Source organism: Lepus europaeus, chromosome 7 (genome assembly GCF_033115175.1).
Source record: "Lepus europaeus isolate LE1 chromosome 7, mLepTim1.pri, whole genome shotgun sequence".
NCBI lineage: Eukaryota > Metazoa > Chordata > Mammalia > Lagomorpha > Leporidae > Lepus > Lepus europaeus.
This window is the reverse complement of record NC_084833.1, coordinates 118,626,404-118,641,446: the sequence shown is the minus strand read 5'-3', so window position 1 is coordinate 118,641,446 and position 15,043 is coordinate 118,626,404. Positions and strand designations below refer to the sequence as shown.

Sequence of the window (15,043 nt, the reverse complement as noted above, 5' to 3'; positions counted from 1 at the left end):
ATCAACACTCATATGGAATGCCAGCACTGCAGATAGAGGCTTAACCTTCTACACTACCATGCTGGCCCCAAGCACTGGAAGATGTTAAAAGCAGATGTCAGAGTTGATTTTGATAATTTGCCTGAACATCTGCAAAGTAACAACAGTTGCTAAGCACTTGCTGTGTAATAGGTACTATGTTGGATTTACTGTATGCATTGTCACATTTTTAAAGAGACACATTTTTAAAGAGACTCAAGGTCACTGAATTCAAGGAAAGTCTGAGAAACTGTCACAACCAAGAAGAACCTAAGGTGATATGTTACTAAAAGCAATGATACCCTGGATGGGACCTTGAAACAGAAAAGGAACATAAGAAAGGAACTAAAGAAATTCAAATAAAGTATAGACTGTAGTTAATGGTAATATGTGAATACTGGTTCATTAGATTTGACAAATGTACTGTCTGAGGGTTCTTCCAAAAGGTCTTGAAAAAATGGAACTTAAAGATGTTTAATTTGGTGGGGCCGGCATTGTGACTCAGTGGCTTAAGCTTCTACCTGCAATACTGGCATTCCATATGGGCACCAGTTCAAGCATCAGGTGCTCCACTTAAAATCCAGTTTCCTGCTCCTGTGCCTGGGAAAGCAGAAGATGGCTCAGATCTTTGGGCCCCCACACCTGTACGGGAGACTGGTTGTAGTTCCAGGCTCCTGACTTTGGCCTGACCCAGTCCCAAGTGTTGCTGCCCTTTGAGGAGTTAACCAGTGGGTAGAAGATGTCTCTCCCCTCCCCAACCCCATAACTCTGCCTCCTTTCATAAAGGAAAAAAAAGCAGTTTCATTTGGTGCAACAGTTTTTTGAAAGCCATGCATAGTTTTTTCATAATATACATTTTGTAATGTGTATTTCGCTGAAAAACTTACATGCTATGTATTTTTCTAAGTTTGAAGATCCTTTCTACGTACAAAAGAAGTTAATGCAATGGATATAATTGGATTCAAGATAAATGAGAAATCTCTGTACTATATGCAACTTTTCTGTAAGAGATGAATTTTTAAAAGATTTATTTATTTATTTATTTAAAAGAGTAGTATATAGAGAGAGACAGAGAGAAGTCTCCATCCTCTGACTCATTTCCCAGGTGGCAACAAAGGCCAGTGCTGAGCCAGGCCAGAGCCAGGAGCCTCATCTAGGTCTCCCACATGCGTGGCAGATACCCAAGCACTTGGCCCATCCATCCTTGCTTTTCCCAGGCTTTGAGCAGGGAGCTGGATGGGAAGTGGAGCAGCTGAGTATGTACTGGCACTCATATGGGATGCCAGCATCACAAGTGGCAGTTTTACCTGCAATGCCACAGTGCCAACCCCATAAATTGCTATTTTATGTAATAGAAAACACAAAGTGAACTAACTATAAGATAAATTACCTGGCTCATTTAACTGAACATGCCTAAGAGTTGGTCTTACTTCAAGTACAGAGAGATTATGAGGATATAAACAGCTTCAGTCAGGTGTCACTCCACTTGTTGCCTTCACTGTGCTTTCCAGATGTTGACTACAGTCCTAGGGTTCATCCACAGCTTTTGTTTTGAAGATAGAAATTTGTTTCAATGTGATTATTAGGGAACAATTTGAACATAGAAGAATTTTGCATTTGTTTGTCCATGATTTCATGTGATGAAAACACCAGCTTGGGTCAGCAAATGTTTTCTGTAAAGGATCAGATAATAAATATTTTAAGCCTTATGGACCATATGATCTCTGTCACAGCTGTTCAGCTCTACCTTTGGAGAAGGAAAGCAGACAAAAACAATAGTAAATGAATGGACATAGCTGTTTTTCAAGAAAACTTTCCCCAAACAAGCAGAGCATCCCATGGTGCACCCAGGAAGAAAGCTGGCTCAGAAGCAGAGGTGGGGCTTGATCCCAGGCACTCCCGTGTGGGATATCTGCATCCTCAGTGGCAGCTTAACCTGCTGTGTCACAATGCCCACCCTAGATTTGTTTCTTCTTCTTCTTCTTTTTTTTTTTTTTTTTGACAGGCAGAGTGGACAGTGAGAGAGAGAGAGACAGAGAGAAAGGTCTTCCTTTTTGCCGTTGGTTCACCCTCCAATGGCCGCCGCGGCTGGCACGCTGCGGCCGGCGCACCGCGCTGATCCGATGGCAGGAGCCAGGTGCTTCTCCTGGTCTCCCATGGGGTGCAGGGCCCAAGCACTTGGGCCATCCTCCACTGCACTCCCGGGCCATAGCAGAGAGCTGGCCTGGAAGAGGGGCAACTGGGACAGAATCTGGTTCCCCGATCGGGACTAGAACCCGGTGTGCCGGCGCCGCAAGGTGGAGGATTAACCTAGTGAGCTGTGGCGCCGGCCATAGATTTGTTTCTTTATATGTAACTTGTGCAGTATTTTTGCCCCCAAGTTAAAGTTCTGTTGTCTTCTTATAAATATTCTCAATCACAAATATTGGAGTCACAAGTGATGCTATTAAGGGTCCTAGAGCATTTTGTTTGTATGAGCGTAACTTGCCATCTAGAAAGTTACAATTGTGTTATGCCATACACTAGAAGCATAGTAACAATAATGTGCTACCAATTGTGGTAGAGTCATAGAAGTGTTTAAGTAAGAAATACTAATGGAGAACATGAGTCTAGATTATGTTTAGGTAAAATAAATGATACTGTTAGTAGTACTGTAAATGATATTGGTGCAGCTTTGATGAGAATAATTTATTCCAACAGACCCAAAGATTCCAAAATAAAATAAAATAAAAAACCGAAGGAAATGATGACTTTCATTCTTTCAGATTGCTGGAGCATTGTGCCAGAAAACAAAACTTATTGTGTACGCATATCTTACATACTACAAGATTTTTGCTCACTTTTCCCACAGTGAGAAGCTTATTTGCATGTCAGGTGATTGGAGGATGTAGCTATTTTCACTTACTCAAACCTCTTGCTAGTCATTTATGGCTAGTGAACAGCCCTTCTGTATTTGAATTGGTTAATTCTGAGATACACGATTTAAAAACAGTCTAAGTACAATTTTAGTACCCTCCATGTAGGAATGATTGCAGAAAGTAAACATATATCCTTTGTTGGGCCTAAGTTTTGGCCTTTCCTCTTTCTTAAGTAAATGCTTAGGGATTAAACTGGACTAACTGAGGAGCTTCTTCGAATGCAGGGTCTAGAATCTGGTCTCTAGAGATCTAGTTGGTCTCTATGGGGGAACCTGTATTTTTTAAAGCTACTCAGGTGAGTCTGATGCCCAGTCAAGTTTAGGAGCCAGTTCTGGCATGTCTGCACAGTTCTCTGATGTACATTCTTTGGAGCTCCTTACTTTTGGCACTGACGTGAATGAATGAATGTTCTATTGTGTTAGATGCCCAGTATTTTTGAGGTAGCAATTTTATTTTGTAGAAAGATTTGAAAGATCAAACTGGCTATAAAGGAATGTGGAACAAATGTTCATACAGATTTTAAAACAGTATGTTTTAGATGGTGGTTTTTGCTATAAAGTGGTATTTATGGTTTTGAAAAATCTTGTGGTTATAAAAAGGTCTTGGAAAAATAGAGTTGCACAGATCACTCAAAATCTTTATTCCTTTGTATCCTGAGAACTAGTAAAAGCAGTAACAATCCTAATAAAAATGATAGTTTGAAAGACATGCCAGGGGCCGGCACTGTGGCACAGCAGGTTAAGCCAGTGTCTGCAGCACCGGCATCCCATGTGGGCACCATTTCAAGTCTCCGCTGCTCCACTTCTGATCCAACTCCTTGCTAATGCACCTGGAAAGCAGCTGAGAATGGACCAAGTCCTTGGACCCTAAACCTATGTGGGAGATCTGGAGGAAGTTTCTGGCTCCTGGTTTCAGGTTGGCCCAGAGTGAACCAGCAGATGGAAGAACTCTGTCTGTCTGTGTCTCCTCTCTCTCTGTATAAATTTGGCTTTCAGGTAAATAAGTGAATCTTAAAAAGACATACGAGAGCCCTAAAAATAAATAAATTTTACCATAAATATAGGATTTTCTCTTTCAGTGGAAGAGTGTAATCAAGGGCTGAGACTCTGGATTGCAGAGAGGACAGAGAATGAAAAGAGGAGGAAATTCCATGTAAGGAGTCCCACAGTGACATGGTAGGTGACCAACTTGAAGCAGCAGCAAAGGGACAGGAATGAGTATCCTGTAGAAATTAACAATCTTCTGCATTCAGTTCATTAGTGAGCTTGGTGTTAACCTGGACATGCTTGGCTGAAAGCATTCATGCCTAGTTAAAATTGTTATGTATAATTTAAGGTATATTGACATCATCCCTCCTTTTGCCAACCTCATATGAAGTAATTCGGGGCACAGAAAAGGTGTTCTAGCAGAAGAGATCATACTTGGGTAGTGAGCATAATTGCCTAGGTGTGTAATTTCTGGGGTCAGTGTCTCTACTTGTAAGTTCTTGGGCAAATCAGTTATTCTCAGTCTCTCAATGCCTGTTTTTCTTAGATTTTAAAAATATTTTGAAAGCATTTTTCAAATTATTGAGAACAGTATTTTTGAAAATACTGCAGGAAAGCAGAAAGGAGAATGCTTTAGATTGGGAAATAATTTGGAAATTTCTCAATGAAGGAGACATTTTGACTGTCCCTTCACAGGTCACTTAGAAGGTAAATTGTGTGAATTTAAGCAGGCCTCACTTTGCTTATGTGTACTATGTGGGCAGTGTGTTTTCCCTTTTCACATGATCAGGTTTTTGTGGGTATCTGAATTAAACAATGAAGTACTTTGAAAATTTACAATCGTAAGGTAGGAGAAGGAAACAAATTTTAAGAGTTTTGGTTTTCTAGTTGACTTCAGAATAGTCTTCAAGGATTCTTTTAACTTTCATAATCTCTGAATCTACAAAATTGCAGTGAATATTGTTTTAAGACTTATTTATTTGAAAGGTGGGATATACAGAGAGAGAAGGAAAGACAGAGAGCGAGATCTTCCATCCATTGGTTCACTCCCAAAGTCTTCTTTACAGTCATAGACAGTGGGGTCTCCTACATGTGGGGTGGGTGTCAGGGGCTGGAGCACTTGGGCCATCTTTTTTTGGGCCACTGCTTTTCCCAGGCCATCAGCAGAGAGCTGGATTGGAAGTACAATAGCTGGGACTCAAACCAGCACCCAGATGAGATGTTGGAATTGCAGGCGGTGACTTTACCCCCTACACCATTATTACCATTTCTCTCTCTCTCTCTCTCTCTCTCTTTTTTAAGATTTATTTATTTATTTGAAAGTCAGAGTTACACAGAGAGTTGAGAGGCAGAGAACGAGTGAGAGAGGTCTTCTGTCTGATGGTTCACTCCCCAGATGGCCGCAACGGCTGGAGCTGCGCCAATCTGAAGCCAGGAGCCAGGAGCTTCTTCCGGGTCTCCCATGTGGATGCAGGGGCCCAAGGACTAGGGCCATCTTCTAACTGCTTTCCCAGGCCATAGCAGAGAGTTGGATCAGAAATGGAGCAGTCAGGTCTCGAACCGGCACCCATATGGGATGCTGGTGCTTCAGGCCAGGGCGTTAACCCACTGTGCCATAGCATCGGTCCCCCATTATTACCATTTCTAAACAAGCTTCTCTTCCCAAGAGAGAATAGTCGTGCAACCTGAAGATCGTGAATTAAAGCTTAAAAATAGCCGTGCTAGTTTGTAAGTACTGTTTGAGACACCAGACAATGTAGTTTTGATTCATTGTTTATTTTGAAACATGTAAGATGGGAAGTGCCACAGATAATAGTATTGATAGTCTGGTTCTAGCAAAATCAGAAGAAATAGGCAGTTAATCAATGCCTCATTTATGTATCATTAAATATAAGCCTATTAAGGGTATGTCTGTATTAACTTTTCTTTTTTGCTACATCTCATTTTTTAAAAATTTTTCTTTATTATTTTTGTAATCCATAAAAACTTCCCAGCAAAATATTCCATAACAAAAGATAATAGGAAAAAAGCTGTTCTCTTTCAAGATACAAGTAAAATGAGCAGATAGGAACTTAATTCTCTTTTCTAAGAAAGCAAAATTGAAGATTAACTGATACCAGGAGTGATAATATACATATTTTAGATTGGAACGTATACCTCAAGTTAATGTTGAGAAGTATGAATTTTAGCTTCTGTTACTTGTGGATAGAATGATTATCCTTGTATAGTAGCTGAATGTTCTATAGCACTTTAATTTAAAGTGATTGTTGACACCTGCCACCCTCTGCCTTTACCCTTGCCCCACCCTCTCTCTGGGGATGGCAGAGGAACAAGCAGGGGAAGGCATTAGCAAGCTGAATATTTATTATAAAGTTAAATTAGTTAAGAATGCCAGTAGGTAAAATAGTAGATTCAAATTATGTGATATGTTGGTATTTCTTCAACTTCTTTGGTGGGAGAAATTCCCAAGTTGATGCAACACCCTAATCTTTTCAAGCCCATGGGTTTGGTACATTTGGCACAGCCCTAATCTTTTCCCCTAGTGGTTACATCTTGGTCCTTCCCTTTGACCTTTCACTCAGGTGAAGTCTGCTTTCATCCCTGATATTATTCACTAAATTTACATTGAGGATTTCTTTTCTTTTTAAAAGATTTTATTTTTATTTATTTGAAAGAGTTACAGAGAAGGAGAAAGAGAGATATACCATCATCCGTTAATTCACTCCCAGATGGTCACAGTGGCCATGCTGGGCCAGGCCAAACCTGGGTCTCCCCACATGGGTAGCAGGGCCCCAAGCCCTTGGGTCATTTTTGGCTGCTTTTCCCAAATCATTAGCAGGGAGCTGGATTGGAATTGGAGCAGCTGGGACAGGAACTGGAGCCCATATGGGATGCAGGCATTGCAGGTGGCAGCTTTACCTGTCATGCCACAACACTGGCCCCTGAGGGTTTTTTTTGTGTGTGTGTGTGTGTGTGACTTTATTAACATTAGGAAGAGGTGGAAACTAGAAGGACTGCAATTCAGTTTATTCCATGACCACAACTGGCAATTCTAGGGCCCTAACTTTGAAAATAATGGTGTATTCTTCCCTGTATATCGCTGACTATAGCATCTTTAATAAAAAATTTTTCACAAAAAATACTATGTCGTTTAATTAAAAAATTATAGGAAAGAATATTCAACTTTCATTATCTTCTCAAGATCATTTACCAACTCAGTTGTGATAAAATTGGTCTCTAATTTTCTTTTTTTTAAAGATTATTTGTTTATTTATTTAAGAGGTAGAGTTACACAGAGTGTGAGAGAGAGACAGAGAGAGAGGTCTTCCATCTGCTGGTTCACTCCCCAAATGGCCACAACAGTCGGAGATGGGCAAATCTGAAGCCAGGAGCCAGGAGCTTCTTCTGGGTTTCTCATGTGGGTGCAGGTGCCCAAGCACTTGGGCCATCTTCCACTGCTTTCCCAGGCCATAGCAAAGAGCTGGATCGGAAGAGGAGCAGCCTGGACCAGAGCTGGTGCCCATATAGAATGGTGCTGGCACCGCAGGTGGAGAATTAACCTACTGTGCCACAGCACTGGCCCTGGTCTCTAACTTTCAAAACTGTATTTTTGCACTAATTATGCTCCTGTTCCTTCCTTTAGTTGTGTAGATTACCTTTTACATAGAAATATTGTTTATTCTGTGGTCATTTAAAGGCATGAATGATTATGTTAAGTTTTGTCAGTGTTTTTATTTTTTGTTTTTATTTTGCTGCTACATTTAGTGTTCTTTAACCCATTGCTAGAAAAATTATAACTTGTTTCAGACTTTATTAATTATATCATTTGACTTAGTCCATCTGTAGATTGTAGGCAAAAATGAGTGGTCTGTCAGACTTATGAGATTGTTGTTTAGCCAGTGAGAAGGATTTCCTGAGACCTCTAAATTCTGCTGTTATCTGATATAGCAAGTGTTTTTGTTACTTATTGAATCTGCCAGTGGAATTCTAAAGTTAATACAACTTGGTTGTTCTCTGTGTCCATAACTTGGTGGATGTATGAGTTATTCTTTGTAGCTTCTGATTAATTTCATCTAGTAGACTATGTTTCCCTGTGCACATGAGCACCTTGAACTTTGGAGTACTAGAACAAAGTATTTCTGGATTGGATCGTGGGAACTTTTAACATTTGTTGGTAAATAGCTGTGATTTGTGCACCTCAGTAATCCTAAGGGTGTTGAATTTATCCGTTGTTGTGTAAACACCCTTGATTTTGGTTCTTTACCGGTTAGGACAGGAAACATAAGAATTCTTATGAAGTCCTGATACATAAATTGGTTTCATGATTCTGGGATCCCGTCATCGAAAGAATCTCTGCGTTTTCTTAGCTAGTTAGACCAGGTACTTGTTTGTAAACTTTGCTGTTTTTTGGTGTTCTCCTTCTCTATTGTGATTTGCCTTGATCTGTATAAAATATTGCCTCCTTTATATTCACATTGCCTTTGTCTTGGAATTTATATTCCATTCTCTTGAATTTTTTTAGTCATTTAGTCAATATGTATTATTCAGTGGCAGCTATTCAAGAGAAGAAAGTATGGAGTGGTCCTTTTAGCTCCTGTTGAAATTAAACAACTAACACATTTTATGTTAAACAATTAAAATAGTATATATAAAATAGGAAGTAAAAGTATTCAGTATTTTATTTAATTTTTCAAACTTTTCTACGTATGTGTATACTAAGAATTCTATTTTTTATGATAATGAACTCATACTCTGTAGTGTTTTTGCATACTGAGATTAGTGGTGAAAAGTTGTGTCCAGGGAATCTGGTTAGGTGGACTGTTAAGAGTATTTTTCTTTTATGTTTATGTGAGATGATGATTCTCGAATATTTGATGGTGGAAGGTAGTTGGTCAGTGATCCAGTGAAAGTGTAACCTGAAATTATGTGTTTGTTGAAATCAGTTTTCTATGTTTATAATTAATATTACACACTTTTCAAAATTGAATATTCCAGAAAGTATCACTTTTAATCTTTGCTTATTATACTGAAAGACATAGGACTGAAAAACAATAGGTCATTTCAGCTGAATTATGAGGGAGCTTGTTCCTATAGTTGCAAAATTTTCATTTTATATTTACTTCTTTAAGAAGATTGGAAATGTCATATTTCATGTTTCATGATCTGATTTTGTATGTTCTTTGTAACCCTTATATTAATGCAATGAGGGAAGAGTATACACTTTCTCTTGTAATTTTTTTTAAGATTTATTTATTCTGTTTGAAAGGCAGAGAGGAAGAGGCACAGATTTTCTGTTTGCTAATTCACTCCCTAAATGCCAGCAACTTCTGGGATTAGGCCAGGGTGAAGCCAAGGCCCAGGAACTCCTCCTACAAGGGTGACAGGTCCAAGCACTTGAGCCATCAGCCCTGCCTGTCTCCTAGTCACATTAGTGAGGAACTGGATGGGAAGTGCTGCTCTTGACTTGGGGTGTGTCCCAAAGGGTAAGGCAACCTGCTGTGCCACAACACCCTCCCCTGTTGAAATTGCTGACTTACCATCCTTCACAATTCAGGAAAGGAATTCAGATAATTAGAAAACAATGTATTAGCTAAGCTGGGACTTGTTTCCTGTTATTTATTAGATTACTACTACTACTACTCTCTCTCTCTCTTTTTAAAGATTTATTTATTGATTTGAAATTCAGAGTTACAAAGAGGCAGAGAGAGAGAGAGAGGTCTTCCATCTGCTGGTTCATTCCCCAGATGGCTGCAAGGTCCGGAGCTGCGCCCATCTGAAGCCAGGAGCCAGGAGCTTCTTTTGGGTCTCCCACATGTGTGCAGGAACCCAAGGACTTGGGCCATCCTCTACTGCTTTCCCAGGCCATAGCAGAGAGCTGGATCAGAAGTGGAGCAGCCAGCACTCAAACCAGTGCCCATATGGGATGTCGGTGCTGCAGGTGGCGGCTTTACCTGCTATGTCACTGTGCTGGCCCCACTACTCTTTTTTAAATACTCTTTTTTAAATACACTACTCTCTTTTAAATAATGATAAAAATTACAGGATGATAAGATGGAAAAGAGCCAAAGGTCCACAGATTTTATGTAATCAGTGATGAAAACACTTTATGGTTTCAATGATGATGATGATGATGATGATGATGATGATGATGGCTGTTGTTCATGGAGGACTTTATGCTGTGCAATAAGGCAGTTTCATTATGTGTATTTTTTTATTGTATAGATTACCAAGCTGAGACGCAATTCAGATTGCTTATCTAAGACTAACATTTTGTAAACGGCACAGTTGCATTTGAGGCAGTCTGTTTGACTGCAGAATACTTCATTTTCTATGAAAAACCATTTTTTGGTTTTTATTGAATATGCATATATCTTTGCAGTGAGAATGAAATTTGAAATTTCATTTAGTTTTTTTGAACAATTCAAAATTAAATCTTTCTTTGAATCTTTGTGTTTAGTGAAGCAAAATCTACTCTAATGTGAAGTATTCCATTTGCCAGTCAAGTAGAACTTCTCTATTCTGTTTAAAAAGATTGGTACATAATTGAGGAGATGTTTATTGTCCTGTTAACTATGCACTGTGTCGAACAGTTCTTTTAAATTTTTTTTTTCATTTATTTGAGAGGCAAAAAGAGAGAGACACTGAGAGAGTTCCCATCCTGGATCACTCTCTACATGCCCATGATGGCCGTAGAGGGGTTAGGCTGTGCCCAGAACCAATCCAGGTCTCACAGGTGAGTGGCAGGAATCCAGTTGCTGCCTCCCAGTGTCTGTGTTAGCAGGAAGCTGGAGTCAGGAGCTGGGAGTTGAATTCAGTCACTCTCCTGTGACATATGAGCAGCTTAGCTGCTAGGCTAAAAAGGCCTGTTCCTGTTGGTCAGTTTAATAAGACTGCTCTAATATTGTGATGGGAGAAAATGAGAGTGTTGAGACCTTGGTTCTACTTCTGCTCTGCTGTTGTTTTGCTGTGTGATCTGTCTGTGTCCCTCTCTGGTAGTAAACCTGAATTTATGCATACAGTGTTCAGCCTTGTGTGGGGACAGGATATGGAGCAGAATCTAAGTCAGTAGTATCACTGCTTCTTCCCCACCAAAACAAAAACAGAAACAAAACTGGGAGACCAGAGTCAGGCTAATGAGCTGAATGTGGAGCACATGAAAACCACATATTCTTCCTACAGAAAGGACATTCTATATGGTGGTTAGGACTTGGGCTGATTTTAATGCAGATATATGAGCTCCAAATTATTATGCTGAGCCTTAGGTTTTTTTTTAACCTGTAATGTATCAACATGAGTCTTAAAAGGTGGTTTGTGAATTTTGTAATTAATTATGTAAGGCCATTAACACTGTGCCTGGCACATAACATAAGTTCTCTGTATGCACTTAGTATTACTACTTTACCTTTACTCCTAGAAAAACAGGCTACTTTTAAACATGATTTCTGGTAAAAAATAAAAAAAAGTACTCTAACTTGGAATTTTTTTTATTAAAGATTTATTATTTTATTTGGAAGGCAGAATTACAGAGAGAAGGGAGAGAGACAGAGAGAGAATCTTCCATCTGCCATCTGCCGGCTGACTCCCCATATGGCTGCAGCAGCTGGGACTGGGCCACGAGCTTCATCTGGGTCTCTCATGTAGGTGCAGGGGCCCACACACTTGGCTCTTCTCCACTGCTTTCCCAGGCACGTTAGCAGGCAGTTGGATTGGAAGGATCAGCCGGGATTTAAAATAGGTGCCCGTATGGGATGCCAGCATTGCAGGTAGGGGCTTAACCAAATGCAGGCCCTAACCTTGGAATTCTTCAACTGTTTCTAGGAATGTTTTTCCCCTTGCTGCTGTGGGATTAGATATTTCTCTTTCCCTCAGTTTCCTAACCTGTTGTATGCTGGAAGACAAGAATCACTGAGTTCCAAGCAATAGCTAGTTAAACATATGGTTTAGTTCAAAGGCTAGAGTTCACTTGTCAGGAAGTGACTGGGAAAGGGAAGCCTGCCTGATCAGGAAAAAGGAGTTAGTGGCATGCTCTGGTGCTTAGGAATACCCAGTCCCTCTGCAGACCAGCATACTGGTCCCTGAGGAGGGGCTCTGCTTTGTTCCACACCCCTCCCTGCCCCCTTCTCCAATTCATCACCTTCTGTTTCTGCTGCATTTTCATTGGCTGCTGAAGAAGGGAACAGGAAACAGAAACACAGGTTGATTTTGACGTTTAGAATGCTTTTTGAAAACCAGGTAGCGGAGGCAAAGCCACGAGAACAAGTCTCAGAAGGTCTGTTTGGAGCATCTGATGAAGGATGTAGCAGACCTTTCTGCGGAGGTGAAGCTCTGAGTGGAGCTGGACCAGAAAAGGCGAGTTCCGGAATGGTCTTAGATAAGCCAGACTGTTCATCTGTGTTCTGTGTAAAAAGACTGCATGGTTCACTTTTTTTTTTTTTTTTTTTAAATCCATGAAAGGGCTTGAAGTTCAGAAAATCAGTGATGGTAACTGAAAGACCAGATCAGTGATGATAGGAGAATGAATAGGGTTAATGTTAGTATGGTTTAGAAGAGGACGTATATTCCTGTAAAATAGTATTTACAAATCGGACTATTCACTGAGGGACATGAAATGTTATATTTAAACTTAATGAATTGTTTGGCAAGGAGTTTCTGTAAATGATATAGTGAGAAACTGTCTTCCTTTTTACTCCTCTTCTCCATCTACTTTCCTCCTTTACAGACAGCTGCACGCTCTTCAAAGAGGAATTTGGCGCACATAGAGTCATACGCCGCTCTACACCTTTGTCCCTTTTTTGCTTTAATCATATGCTCCATGGTTGTTACCATATGGTGACCAATAGGGCTGCCTTGTTTTCTCCCTTCACTCTCCTGTGTAGCATTCCATTCCACAGATGCCCCATGACTTCATCATCTAGTTTTTTCTAGTGAACAAGTTAGGCTGTTTTTGATATCTTATTCTATTTTAAAGCAGCAATGAATGTTCCTACTTATTTCTACCTGTGACAGTAAGAATTTTTCCTGGAAAAGAAATTGCTCAGCCAAAAAGGTGTACATTTTGGATCCTGGTATGTTGTGCCAGATGCCCTGTGTGAGGCTGTACCAGTTTAAACTCCCACCAATACTGTAATATCTTATAAATATAAAATATTTATTTTCCCATATGTTCTTTCAAACAGTTTATTAAAGCCTTCTTAAATTTTTTTCTGTTTAATAGATTAAATTCATCTCTCTCTCTCTCTTTTACATTTCTATTTTGGGTGAAGTTAAGTACTGTTCTGTGTCTTACAGTTCTTTTGTATTTTTCTGATTATTCTTTTTACGCTCTTTGTCTGCCTGTCTTTTGGGTTGGTGAGTCTTGAAGATTTGATGGAAACCTTTATATGTTAAACAATTAGCCCTACATGATATGCTCCAATAGCTTTTCCTCAATTTGGTTGTATTTAGCCTTTATTCGTTAATTTTTTTGTTAATGGAAGATTTAAAAAGTTTTTTTTTAAGTAATAAGATATATCAGTCTTTCCTGGTTGCAGGACTTCTTAACATTACGCTTAAAGAGGACTTTCTCATTTTCTCTTAGGATTTTCTTACGTTAGCTTGTATTTTAATAGTGAGGAAGGAACTTCTCTTCATGATCTTTGAACGATGGTAAGGGATTTTTGAGGTAGATTAGCTATTAGAACTTCAACGTATTGGGGAGGGCATTTGACTTAGCAGTTAAGATGTGCTTGAGGCACTTACAGGTGCATCTCGAGTGCCGGTGCAGGAAATCTGGACTGAGTTCCTGGCCCCTGGGCATTTGGGAAGTAAGGTGGTGCATGGGGATTTCTCTTGTTCTCTCTGACTTTCCAAAGAAAACAAGAGAAAAGGAAAAAGATGCTATATAAGCAATATCAGCTAAAAATTAATTTTCCTTATTTTCAAGTGTGAAAATTCAAGGGTGGACCAGAAGATTTCTTTAAAAATTTTTTTTTGTATTAGTCTAGTAGCAGTAGTTTGTTACTGCTCTGTAAAGGGCCAGTAAACATGAACACATGATGTATCTCTGATGGCTGCCAGCATGGCTATTTTTTAAGTACTAGTTATGTTGTTGACAGGGTCATAGATGCTATAATTTTTTAAGGTTTATTTATGTATTTGAAAGGCAGAATTAGAGAGAGAGAGAGAGAGAGAGAGAGAGAGGTCTTCCATATCCTGGTTCACTCCCCAGATGGCCTCAATGGCCGGAGCTGCCCCGATCTGAAACCTGGAGCCAGGAGCTTCTTCCAGGTCTCCCAGGGGTGCAGGGGCTCAAGGACTTGGGGCATCTTCCATTGCTTTCCCAGGCCATAGCAGAGAGCTGTATCAGAAGTGGAGCAGCTGGGACTTAAACCAGTGCCCATATGGGATGCTGGCACTACAGGCAGCAGCTTTACCTGCTATATCACAGTACCAGCCCCAGATGCTATACTTTTCATTCATTTCCCAGAAGATATTTTATTGACACCATGGATGTGTACAGTTGAATTTTATAACTGTCAGCATTTTCCATCTTGTGACATTTTAATTTTTCTTTTAAAAATGTTTATTATTTAAATGCAGAATAATAAAAATTGAGGGGGAGAGAGAGAGAGAGAGAGAGAGAGAGAGAGAGAGAGAGAGAGAGAAAGAGAGAAATCTTGTATCTATTTGTTCATCCCTCAAATGACTGTAACAGCCAGTGTGGGCCAGGCTGAAGCCAGGAGCCAGGAACTCCAGCCTGTCTTCCATATGGGTGACAGGGACCCAAGTACTGGGGGCCATCTTCCACTGCTTTCTCAGGCACATTAGCAGGAAATTAGACTGAAATGGAGTAGTTCGGCAAGCTGTGGCTTAACCTGCCGCACCACAGTTCTGGTCATAGGCAAACCTGGCTTTTGCATTTTGCTACGGATCCCTGAGCCAAGGTTTGCGTGGCTGCAGTACTGAGCAGCAGAAGAGAAGGTGTCAGCATTCCAGGCCATGGAGCTGGGCACGTCCCTAGGCCATTCCTGTTTTTTCTGTTAAATGTGATCCTCTTATGCTACCTGTAACATGCCTGTCATTGTGCTTAGCCCTGGAAACCTTTATCAGTAGTGTTATGTTTCTGGTTTTCTCTTTACTTTT

At 40.1% G+C, this 15,043-nt stretch overlaps 1 protein-coding gene across 5 annotated transcripts in view; it reads left to right on the top strand.

The window, feature by feature from the left end:
• The window catches only part of ARHGAP32 (Rho GTPase activating protein 32), a 307,368-nt gene that overhangs the window by 97,436 nt on the left and 194,889 nt on the right, over positions 1-15,043 (top strand). The window contains exon 1 of one of the 5 annotated variants that reach the window (XM_062197345.1): positions 4,091-4,111. The exons of the other annotated variants lie outside the window; for them this stretch is intronic. The gene's annotated coding sequence lies outside the window, so the exon portion shown is untranslated. Of the gene's footprint in view, positions 1-4,090; positions 4,112-15,043 lie in introns of those variants that run through there. 5 annotated transcript variants of the gene reach the window in all.